The 13,046-nt window shown below is 36.5% G+C and overlaps 1 pseudogene; it reads left to right on the top strand.

The window, feature by feature from the left end:
- Positions 1-12,320: 12,320 nt before the first annotated feature.
- LOC123627211 lies at positions 12,321-12,781 on the top strand (annotated as a pseudogene).
- Positions 12,782-13,046: the final 265 nt, after the last annotated feature.

Raw genomic sequence — 13,046 nt, 5'->3', positions numbered from 1 at the left:
GCCATCCACATCAATATAGAGAATATGTTCAATATCCCAGAGGGCATTTTTGTGCCCCTTCTAACTATGTCCACTACCACCACCGCTAGTTTGTCTTTGCATGTTTTTGAAGTTCATATAAAAGGAACTATACAGTATATAGTTTTTGTGCCAGGCTGCCTTCCCCTTACCACTTTATGTAGATAGCTGGTTTCTATATTTTCAAGTTGAAGAAATGTAGTTGAAGGTAAGTCTATAAGGATAAAACTTTTTTTTGGAGGGAGGTGCTTAAAATTTAAAGAGGTATAGCTCATAAATTAGCTATTCGGATGCATTACATAAGCTATGTCAATGTATAAAAGCAGAGAGTTCTTCACCAATAAAAAAAATCATTATTGTGCATTTATAAGGGATATTTTCTTAGATTCCCTTTATTTTAAATCTTGTTTAAATTTGTATTTAATTTCCTCAACCCTGCTTTCTTCACAGTACATGAAACAGAGGGTATGAAGATATTTTATATAATATATATATATATATTTTTTTTTTTGACACAGGGTCTTGCTCTGTTGCCCAGGCTAGAGTGCAGTGGCATCATCATAGATCACTTCAACCTCAAACTCCTGGGATCAAGAAATTCTCCTGCCTCAGCCGCTGGAGTAGCTGGAAATACAGGTGTGTACCACCACGCCAGGTTAAGTTAAATTTTTTTTTGTAGAGACAGGGTCTTGCTATGTTGCTCAGGCTGGTCTAAAACTCCTGGCTTCAAGCCATTCTCCTACTTTGGCTTTCCAAAGTGCTAGGATTACAGATATAAGCTACCGTGCCCGGCCTGAAGGAAATACTGTTCTAAATGGAAATGACAGGCTTATGTGACCATCTTAGGATGTAGTCTTCAACAAATTCTTTTTTTTTTTAGCATTTATTTCTTCTTTTTAGACTCCATCTTTAAAAGACATAAAGAGGCTTCGTGTAGTGGCTCACACCTGTAATCCCAGCACTTTGGAAGGCTGAGGCAGAAGGATCTCTTGAGCTTACAGTGAACTATGATTGAGCCACTGCACTCAGCCTGGGTGACAGAGACCATAAAAAAAAAAAAGAAATACAGGCCGGGCGCGGTGGCTCATGCCTGTAATCCTAACACTCCGGGAGGCCGAGGCGGGCTGATTGTTTGAGCTCAGGAGTTCGAGACCAGCCTGAGCAAGAGCGAAACCCTGTGTCTACTAAAAATAGAAAAAAATTATATGGACAGCTAAAAATATATATAGAAAAATTAGCCGGGCATGGTGGTGCATGCTTGTAGTCCCAGCTACTCGGGAGGCTGAGGCAGGAGGATTGCTTGAGTCCAGGAGTTTGAGGTTGCTGTGAGTTAGGCTGATGCCACGGCACTCACTCTAGCCCAGGCAACAGAGTGAGACTCTGTCTCAAAAAAAAAAAAAAAACACATAAGGAAACTTTGTGGTCAGAAAAGTCAAGACAAAATAATCAATATGCAAATACAGTTAAAGGAGTGTTTGTTTAGTTTGAAGCACTTGAGCAAGGATCACCATTCCTCTACCTGTGTAGGCTCAAGTCTCTCATTTCTTTACATGCTTTCTTCCCATTAGCTCATCTAGTCCCAAGAATTCAAATAAGATCAATAATTTGATATAGCCCAAATCTCTATTTCCAGCCCAGACATCTTTAGTACTGCTAATCCAAAATGCTGAGTGGCACCTCTTGACATCGTGGCCCATTTTGCTATTGCTTTGTTCATCTTTTTCACTGATTTATGTGTCCTGGACAATAGTACCTTGTTGGTTATTTTGGTTGCCTGTCTTCTCTCAGTTTATGTCTTTTCTTTTACTTTTGTTTATTGTATCTTATATCAAAATTTAGTTTGAATGTAGTTAAATTTATTTCTATTTTCCTTTATAATGTGTTCTGGGAGTCTTATTTAAGAAAGCCTTTCCTACCCTTGAATCACAAAGATATTCATCTATTTTTTTCGCTGTAAGTTTTAAACTTTTATTCTTTATATCTGGGTTTTAATCAACCTAGTATTTATTTTTTGTGCCTGAAATCCAGATCTAGTTTTGTTTTTATTTTATATACAAACAACTAATTGTTCTAACACAATTGAGCAGTTTAATTCCTTTTTTCGTTGTTTGTAATGTCACCTATCTCAACTCAGGTTTCCATACATCTGTGGGTTGCTTATTCTCTTCCCTTGCTCAATTTGTATAACTTCTATGACCATACCACACTCTCGTAATTGCTACAGCTTTATAGTAAGTGTCAATATCCAGCAGGATAAGCCTCCCTACCTATGTTCTTTAGAATTGCGTTGAGAATGCCTGGCCCTTTACTCCTCTATATGAATTTCAGAGTCATCTTGTCAAATTGAACAGAAAAATCTTAAGATTTTTATTGAACATTGATTAGGGCCTCAGTTTTCTCCTCTGTGATATGGTGATATTAATGATTATTATGACTAGGTATTCAATGGATGTGCTCAATGGATGGTTCTAATGTGCTCAGTGGATGGTTATCATCGTCATCATCATCATCAATGAACCTTTACTCTGGCTTTGATATCTTAAATTCAGAAATCCTATCTCTAACCACAATGTCAACCTCATATTCTTGTACATTTTCCACCATCTTAATTCCACTAAACTTACTATTTGACTTCATCAAATATTTAGTGTTGAAATCATCTCTATTTTTTCTACCCTGTCAGCCCATTCTTGGATTTATATTTTTTCCCATTTCTCACAAAAGTTGCTCCAAATCTTCACTATTCTACATTAATTAATAATTAAGCCTCCTATTAATACTACCAGGCTTATTTGGAGCTCAGATGACCTTGAGTTTTAGTTACCAGAGAAGCTTTCCTCACCATTATCTCTATACTTGGTCATAATTCTTCCTATACTCAGCTTCCTTTCTGTCCTCTAAGTCTAACTGCTTCCTGCATTCTAGGGCTCAGTTCCTCTAAGACCTTACTTGGTTACCTTCTCAAATTTTCATTTGCTTGTTCTCTACTGGCCTTATAAATGGATGATTTCTAGGCATTTATATTTTACCAACCAATACATTTTTTTAGTTGGGAAAATTAGGTTTGCCAATTTTTTATTTTGTTAAGAAAGGGCATTTAAAATCAATAAAACAAACAAAAAACTACTACTGCAAGGAAGTATAGCATAATATTTAAGACTACAGACTATGGAGCCAGACTGTTTGGACTACAACCCTGACTCTGCCAGTGTAAATTATATAACCTATGAAAATGTAGATAATACCTACCTCTTAAGGTTGTATTATATATACTGATTCAGCAAATGAAGATATATAAAGCAATTTAAATAGTACCTGGTACATTTACATACACAGTGTTTTCTTTCATCATCATCATCATTATTTTTTACATGACTATCCACACATCTTCTTTATATACCTTGTTTTGTTTTTTACAATGGTTGGGGAAGGGCCATCTGGTCAGTTTGATAGTGTCATGTGTCAATGCTAATCACATATGGCTATTGAGTACTTAATTAAGATTTTTATAAGTATAAAATGCTTAAGAGAACCCCAGGCAGATTTCTGCAGCTCTTTCTCTATGTATCCCCCTTCTCCCCATTACTCTATCCTAAAAGATTATATAAGTTTATACAGAGAAAAAATGGATTTTGTACAATGTATGCAAAAGTGAATATATTGGACTTCTCAACAAGAACTCTGGAAGTTAAAGGCTAATGGAGTAGGTCTTCAAAATTCTGAAGAAAAATTACTTAGAATTTTATACCACGCCAAACTATCAACCAATTATGAGACTAGAATAAAGTCATTTTTGAATGTAAAAGGTCTCAAAAAATATACATTCTGTGCATCCTTTCTCAAGAAGCTAATGGAGGATGTGTTCTTCCTAAATGAGGAATACACTAAGAAAAAGTAGGACATGTGATCAAAGAAATAAGAAACCCAAAATAAGGGAGAGATAAAAGGAATCAGATTGATAGATTGGAAGAGTCAATGAAATTAATGGAACAAGTAATATGTTTTAGTGAACTGACAGAATACTTACCCTAGGCTATAATTTGGGGTTAAATTAATGATTATTACATGAGAAACTAAGCAAATTTTTTTAAAAGAATTATTATTAAATCTATCCAAACATTTTTAAGGAAGAAACATTAAGAGTAAGAGTATTTTAGCTTTGGTATTTGGCATTCTTACATTATACTTCCCCTTTATTTATGAGAAATCACATTTGAACTGCCTGGCTTTACCCACAGTTTTAAGAGGAAGTGCAGCAAACTGGAAACAAAAGCAAAATTAAAGAAACAAAACTGAGATCTGTCAATCAATACCATATGGTGAGACTATTTTAAGATCATTTCCCATAATACTTTGCATTGCTAAAAACAAGCAGTATATAGAATTATGTTTATAAAATTCTTAAGAGACACATGGTAGAATAGAGTGACCCTTGAAAAAACTTTTCACTCTATAATTCTGAGTGTATACTGACATATCACTTTTGCAATCATTGACAAGAAAAAGATTATGATTGAAAAGCATATATATAATCTCTGGAGCAGGGCTATATGTGTGAATAGAAATGGCTAGTTGTAGAAAGTATGTATAGTATCCTATTTATAAATTTTAAGAACTATGTATATATACATAGAAAATTTCTGGAAGAATACCTAGAAAAATGATAAATTCTAAGAAAAGGAGAATGAGAGAGTTGATGAGGTCTTTTACATTCTATTTTCTGTTTTGTTTGAATTTCTTTCAACAAATATTTTATGATTTAAAATATTTTAACTATAAAACTAAAAAATTATCTCTGGATAAAGAAGTTTTATTTCAAAGCAAGAAAGTACCAGAAACCACAAAGAAAACATTTAGAGATTTTTAACTGCATAAAAATATTAAAATTCTATACCTCAAAAGCATCATAAAATCTGATCCTCGCTGCTGTCTATCCATCTACAACATTCTTCATTTTTACTCATATTTTCCATACCTAATCTCACGTGGCTATTTTATGATATCTTATTTTTCACACATTACTAACCTCCCCCACAACCCTGCATCTTCTTAACTCCTATTTTAGGCTTGATTTTACTTCACAATTGCAACCCTTTTCATCAATCCCAATCTGCCTTACTCTTCTTTATTTTTATAGCAAATATAATATTACCATCTGAAATGGTTTACTACTTGCTTGGTTAGTTAATTAGTTATTTGTATGTTTTTGTCTCTGTATGTTTTGTCCCATGACATTTCCCACATGAATAAAGATTTTTGTCTGTCTTGTTCAGTGATGAATTATCCATGCCTGACACTTGGTAGGCACTCGATAAAAATCTGTTGTATGCACAACTGAATTATTAAATGTATTGGTATATCTCTTCCTATAATTCTCACACTCCTCAGGTATCTAGATATTTTGGTTCACAAGCTCATGTTCTCCTACTGTTATCTACTGCCCTTTTTAATAGTGGAGATGGCACTGGAGTAAAAGGGTAGACCACAATTATTGTCCCTTCCCTCAAGTTTAAAGAGGAGCAAGCAGCAGCTCGAGGCATCACAGAAGAGCAGTGATGCTCTCTCTGTTTGCTGCTGCTTCTCTGGTAAGGATTCGTGTTGACATCCTTTATCCAGCAGCAAAAGGCTGTTTTAATCCACCAAAACCCTGAAAGTTTGGGGAAGGAATGGAGGGGTAAATGCCCCAATATTCTAAACTATCTGGTCAGCTCCACTTCTGTTCATTGGCAGTTCACTTCAACAGATCCTTTATGTTATCCTACACTGGGAAGCCTGATTTGCTAATTATTTCTGTAGCAATAAGTAGTCTGGCACTGATTATTCTAAAGCAGTGTGGGAGCATGGCAGGAACAGTATTTAAAAACTTATTCCTAAAACTAACTAGGGTTTCCTCACAGTTTTTGATACTACTCCTCAAGCATTTGCTTCCTTTTTATTTCTGTTGTTAACCCAGGGTTGATTTGGAGGAAGGAAGACAACAGCCCTTACTAGCTTTTCATTTTCTCAGGAACTATACCTAAGAAGCCCAGTTTAAATATAAAGACATAGATAGACTCAAAGTAAAGAAAAGGAGAAAGATCTCCAGTCCTAACACTAAAGAAACCTGGAGTTGCTGTATTAATTACGGACAAAGCAGATTTCAGAATAAAGAAAGTAATTAGGGATAAATAGGGACATTACATAATGATAAGGCCTCAATTCTCCAAAAAGATGTAACAATCTTTAACATGTATGCACCTAACAACAGCATTAAAATGCGTAAGGCAAAAACTGATAGAACTGCACGGAGAAGTAGACAAATCCACTATCAGAGTTGGAGACATCACCATCTATCTATCAGTAATTGATTCTGCAGGCAGAAAATCAGTAAGAATATAATAGAACTGTAGTACCATTAATCAACTGGATTTAATTGATGTAGAATACATATTCTCCCCCAAAAAGATACACATTTGCCTATATAAAAACTTTTATATGCAAATAGATATAAACATATTTAATAGGTATACACCAAAGTTAGAAAAACATTTGCAAGGAGGTTTAACATCAAAGAGCTCTTACAAATCCATATCAAGGGAATAAGCAATTCAATAGAAAAATGGTTAGGCAAAGAATATGAATTCAGAGAAGAGTAAATGCAAATGTGATAGGATGCTCAGAATTAGGAGAAATCAGGAAAATGCAAATTAAGATAATAATGAGAAACCCAATTAAGTCTGACAGATTGGCTGACAATTTGCCAATTGAACTACCATTTATTGAGTGCCTATTGTGCGACAGCCACTGAGCTAAGCATACCTCTCATTCAGCGCCAGAAAGTACTGTGAAAAAAAAAACAAAGAAAGAAAGTACTGTGAAGCAGACCTTATACCTTTTTTACAGATGAAGAAAGGGAGGGTCACTAAATTCACATAGAGAAAATGGAATTCACTCTATGGGAATTATTTTTCTTTTTGGATAGATAATTCCTTTACATGGTGTGTGTGTGTGTGTGGTGCAGATATGTAATCCTAGCACTCTGGGAGGCCGAGGCGGGAGGATCGCTTGAGGTCAGGAGTTCGAGACCAGCCTGAACAAAAGCGAGACCCCATCTCTACTAAAACATAGAAAGAAATCATCTGGACAACTAAAATTATATAGAAAAAATTAGCCGGGTGTGGTGGCGCATGCCTGTAGTCCCAGCTACTTGGGAGGCTGAGGCAGGAGGATCGCTTAAGCCCAGGAGTTTGAGGTTGCTGTGAGCTAAGCTGATGCCACGGCACTCTAGCCTGGGCAACAGAGCGAGATTCTGTCTCCAAAAGAAAAAAGAAAATGTTTTGAATTGAAATCTCTCCCCCATATCTCCCAGCCACTCATTTTTCATGCCAATATCACCCATCCCATAACTACTTCTGTTAGTTTCTTGTGTATCTTCCCAGAACTTTTATGTATTTATAAATTTATATTATTCTCCCCTTTTTAAAACAAAAGTTAGCATAATATGCACTGTTCCACATCTCACTATTAGTTAACAATACGTCTTAGAAGTGGTTATATAGTTCCATAACGAGAATGCTCATCTTTTAACAGCTGCATAGTACTCCACTACAAAACTGCCAGAATTTGTTTTACTAGCCCCTATGATGTACATTTGCATTGTTTTCAGTCTTTTGATTTTAAAAACAATGTATCAATAATAGTGTACATAATTTTGTCTTGCATGTTCAAGATTGTTGGATAAATTCACAGAAATGAGATTGCGATTAAACAGATACAAAAATGTATTTGTGTGTAATTTTGGCAGCTGTTACCAAATTTCCTTTTGTAAGTACTGTATAAACAACAGATGATAGTGCCCTGACAACACTGTCATTTGGGTATGCTATTCAAGCTTTTGGATTTGGGACTGACAAGTGGAAATGATTAATCTCAGCAAAATTTTATTTGCTATGCATTTCTCTTGGCATGAGTTAGGCGAAACACCTTTTAGACTGGGAAAAGTGTTAAATGATCTATATAGCACCTATGGCTGGTGGTGGTTCAAGTAAAAGGATATTGTTATCCATTACTGGGATAAATGTGAACGTGTTTAACCTATTTATAAAACATCCTGGCAACCTGTATGAAAAATTTTAAAACTACAAATACCTTTTGTCTTTGACATACCATTCTTGGGAATCTGTCATATAGAAATAAAATACATAAGGGTCTATTTATAAAAATATTCATTAGGGCATCACCCATAGTGACCAAAAAAGGGAACAAAATGAAAACTCAGCAATATAAAAATGGCTGTATGAATTCTTATTCATGCATCCTATAAAATATTACACAGCTTTCAATAAACAAAGAAACAATGGACTTAAACAGAACTCTAGAACAAATGGGCCTGACGGACATTTACAGAACATTCTACCCCAAAACCACTGAATATACTTAATGCTAACAAAGTGAGCACACACTCTTGCAAAATTAGCACTGACCGATACACTGGCTTGATGCAGGGTTGCCACAAACCTTCAATTTGTGAAAAATGCAGTATCTGTGACATGCAAGAAAGTGAAGTGCAATGAAATGAAGCACGTCTATAGTAGAATGATTAGGAAGTGAGTTTTAAATGTTTATTATTGAGTCTCATACACTGGATTTTAATATATTAATAACTGTCAGTTTATATAATTAATTTTTAATAATGGCTGTGTAACAGTCAGCCTGTAAAATTCTTAAAAAATTTTAAATTGGTACTTATAAGCCAGTATAAGCCAGTTCTAGCATACTACTGCCTGTACTCTTAATTTTGGAAGTGACGTAGGGACTAGCCAATTTGTGTTGAGATGGTTCTGCCAGCTAATGATTAAAAAAAATGGATTTAATAGTTAAAATCAACCCTTAAATTTTGCTATATCACAGAGTAGTCTGTCATACCTTTTTCATATTTCTCCATGCATATGTTACCTTGTTATGACTTTATGGCTTTTAAAAATTTTTTTAAGTTAGTTGGGCATGGATGGCACGTGTAGTCCAGCTACTCCAGAGGCTGAGACAGGAGGATCTCTTGAGCCCAGGAGTTCGAGGCTGCCGTGAGCTATGAATGTGCCACTGCTCTCCAGTCCCGGTGAAAGAGCCAGACCTCATCTCTAAAAACAAAAAAAAAAGGCCACTGTAGTTGTTTAATCTAATGTTCTAATGTGTGTCACCTGTAAATAAATGCTGACAAAAGGTATCCCATAAACAATGAGGAGAAAATATGGATATTTTAGCAAAGATTATGTGTGAACAGCACAGTTACACATGAAAAGATGCTGAACATCATTAATTACTAGTGAAATGCAAATTAAAAGGACAATGAGGCCAGGTGAGGTGGCTCACGCCTGTAATCCTAGCACTCTGGGAGGCTGAGGCAGGTGGATTGCTCGAGGTCAGGAGTTCGAGACCAGCCTGAGCAAGAGCGAGACCCCCATCTCTACTAAAAATAGAAAGAAATTATCTGGACAGCTAAAAATATATGTAGAAAAAAATTAGCTGGGCATGGTGGCGCATGCCTGTAGTCCCAGCTACTCAGGAGGCTGAGGCAGGAGGATTGCTTGAGCCCAGGAGTTTGAGGTTGCTGTGAGCTGGGCTGACACCACGGCACTCTAGCCTGGGCAACAGAGCAAGACTCTTGTCTCAAAAAAAAAAAAAAAAGGGCAATGAAATACCACCATACATGTATTCCAAAGGCTAAAACTGGATTAATCCTAACAAGTCAGGAGGAACTGGAACACTCATACACAGCTGGTGGGAATGTCAAATGGAATAATCACTTGGGAAAACAGCTTGGCAACTTCTTAAAAAGTTACACATACCTACCCTATGATCCAGCCATTCCACTCCTAGCTATTTATCCAAGAGAAATGAAAGCATATGTCCATACGAACACTTGTACAGAATGTTCACAGTAGCTGTGTTTGCAGTAAGACAAAACCTGGAAACAACCCAAATGTCCAATGACAGCTGAACAGATAAAGAAATGGTGGCATATTCATACGGTGGAATACTATTTAGCAATAAAAAATGAACATTGTGAGACACAGTAATATAAAAAATTCTCAAAATAATGCTAAGTGGAGAAAACAGACAAGAAAAGAAGACATACTATAATTTTATTTAAAGAAAATTCTACAAAATGCAAACTAACCTACAGTGGCAGAAATCAGATAAGTGGTTTCCTGTGGGCAAGGAGAGAGAGGAGCAGGAAGGAACAAGAGAAAGGACCTATAAAAGAGCACAAGGAAATTTGTGGTAAAATTCATTATCCTGATTTTGGTTTTAGTTTCATGGGTGTACACCTATGTCAGTTTACAAAATTGTATACTTTAAGTATGTGCAATTTATTGTATGTCAATTATATTTCAATAAAGCTCCTTAAAAAACGTAATCTAGCTGTGGTCTGACTGGTGGAGATGAGGAAAAGGCAACTGCTTTATTCTGGACAACATACTTCCATTCTTCCAGGATAAACCGTACATAGGTTCCTTGGGCAGCCATCATCATTGCTGCCTACACTGCGATGCCAGGCAACGAAATTCTCGTGTTTTTATCGAATGTCTGCTGGTAAGCCAGATTCTCATCTGAGTGCCTGTATTTACACTTATCCCTTCATATACTTCACAGTAAAGTCATCCCTCAGTAGCCATGAAGGACTGGTTCCAGAACCTTCTGCAAATCCAGTGATGCTCAAGTTCCTGACATAAAATGTCATAGTATTTGCATATAACCTATGCACATCATTCTGTATACCCTAATCATCTCTAGATTACTTATAATACTTACTGAAATGTAAATGCTATGTAAATAGTTGCTACACTGTATTGTTTAGGGAATAATGACAAGAAAAAAGTCAGCACATGTTCGATGCAGATGTAATTTTTTTAAGGATTTTTGATCTGCTGTTGGTTGGATCCAGGGATTTGGAACTCACAGATGCTGAGGGCCAACTGTATTTGTTTTACACATGAGTATTACTCTTATAATGAGGCGTCCTCATTATAATTTCAAATATTAATATTCATTAGACTTGGTTTTTGACACTGTGCTGAGTAAACAGTGAGGGCATGCACAGACCCGTCAGGGGTATCCTGAGTGGGAGTGGACTGGAGGTGGAGGGAAAGAGATAAAGAATCTGAGTGGGAAAGGTTTTGGCCTCCAACCCCAAAAGCTTAGATTTACAGACTAAGGACTCTTAGGGAAAAAAAACCAAAGTATGAAAAGCATCTAAGTTTTATCCACAATACCCAACTCAAAGCCTGACAATACAGGAGATGCTCAATAACTATCTACAGAATGAGTCTTAATTAAATTTTAAATGCTTCTCTCATCCCTTCATTTCTTTCTGCACTGCCCTCTCATTCTCATTTGGCATATAAACTTTTCTTCTGTCATTTGAATTTTTTCTTTTTTTTGAGACAGAGTCTCACTGTATTGCTCAGGCTGGTTTCAAACTCCTGGCCTCTGATCCTCCTGCCTCACCCTCTTGAGTAACTGGGATTGTAGGTGCAAGCCACTGAGCCTTGCTCATTTGAGTTTCTTGAGATGGGAACAAGATTTTCTTATGAGTTGTTTATTTTACACCAAAAAAAAGTACCAATAGAATGTATTAAGTGTACCTTTGAAAAGCACTGATTTTATGTACTTATTCACACATTCACTAGCAATGCAAGTCTCTATTAACAAATCCTGTGGATATGAAACACACACCCACATATATTTAAGGCCACTAAATGCTGGGGTGGGGGACGGGTGGGAATCATACAACCGCCGGTGAAAATGCCTCTATAAACTCATGATCTCCTATCTTGGGACCTTAATAGGCCTTTTTCTCTTTTCTTTGGTTAGTTGTTCACTCTCCCTCTGCAGTGATTCCAAACTTTCCTACTTTTGTCACGCCCCTAAACATGATCACACAGCTCTCCTTCCTTGCTAAGAAAGTTGAGAATATCAAGTATGAATAGTTAACTTTCTGCCTACCCCCACATAAAATTTATCTTCATTTTTACCCATTCTAATCTTTCCTCTAGTCTCTTAAGGGGCTTCTCCTTTTTCAAAATCAAGTACCTTGTGTTTTTTTTTTTTTACTTAGAGCCTCACACCTCCTGATGAAACTGGCTCCATCCATGAATCCCTGTCCTATATCTCATCTCTCTCACTCAAAGCTCTCCCGTTGTTAAAAAACATCCTCTAAGCTAATACTCTAATACTCATAGATGGCCAAGCTCTCCAGTTTCCACCTTCCATTCACTCCTAAACCTACTTAAATTTAAAATATGTCGCCCTTTCCGGCGGTGACGGCCTTCCCACGAGAACATGCCTCTCGCAAAGGATCTCCTTCATTCCTCTCCAGAAGAGAAGAGGAAACACAAGAAGAAGCGCCTGGTGCAGAGCCCAAATTCCTACTTCACGGATGAAGTGCCCAGGATGCTATAAAATCACCACGGTGTTTAGCCATGCACAACAGTAGTTTCGTGTGTTGGTTGCTCTCCTGTCCTCTGCCAGCCCACAGGAGGAAAAGCAAGGCTTACAGAAGGATGTCCCTTCAGAAGGAAGCAGCACTCAGTATCCTGCTTGAATGAATGGGAAACCATCCCAATAAACTAAACATTTTTGGATAAAAACAAAATTTTAAATATGTCAATACTACCACAGTGAAAGTCTTGAGTTATCAACAACAAAATTTAGCCGACAAAACCAAGACTTCTTTCTAATCCTTAGTGTATTTGAATTTTCTGTACCATTTGACATTGGATACGTTGAGTAGATGGTCAAGTATTTTTTGAATGAATAAAGTGGGAATGTGATAGAGGAAAGAGAAGAAGTTGCTCTTAAACTCAAGAGAACCCAATAAATTACAAATAGCTGTAGTAGCCAGAATAATATCCTCCTCTGTCCACCCTGCCAAAGATGTCCACATCCCAGTTCCTGGAATTTGTGAATACATTACGTGGTGATACAGTTTTTATGTCCGTCCCCTCCAAATCTCATGCTGAAATTTGGTTCCCAATGTTTGAAGTGGG

Source organism: Lemur catta, chromosome 24, assembly GCF_020740605.2.
Source record: "Lemur catta isolate mLemCat1 chromosome 24, mLemCat1.pri, whole genome shotgun sequence".
NCBI lineage: Eukaryota > Metazoa > Chordata > Mammalia > Primates > Lemuridae > Lemur > Lemur catta.
Note: the sequence above shows the minus strand (reverse complement) of the source record. Positions and strands in the feature narration are given on the sequence as shown.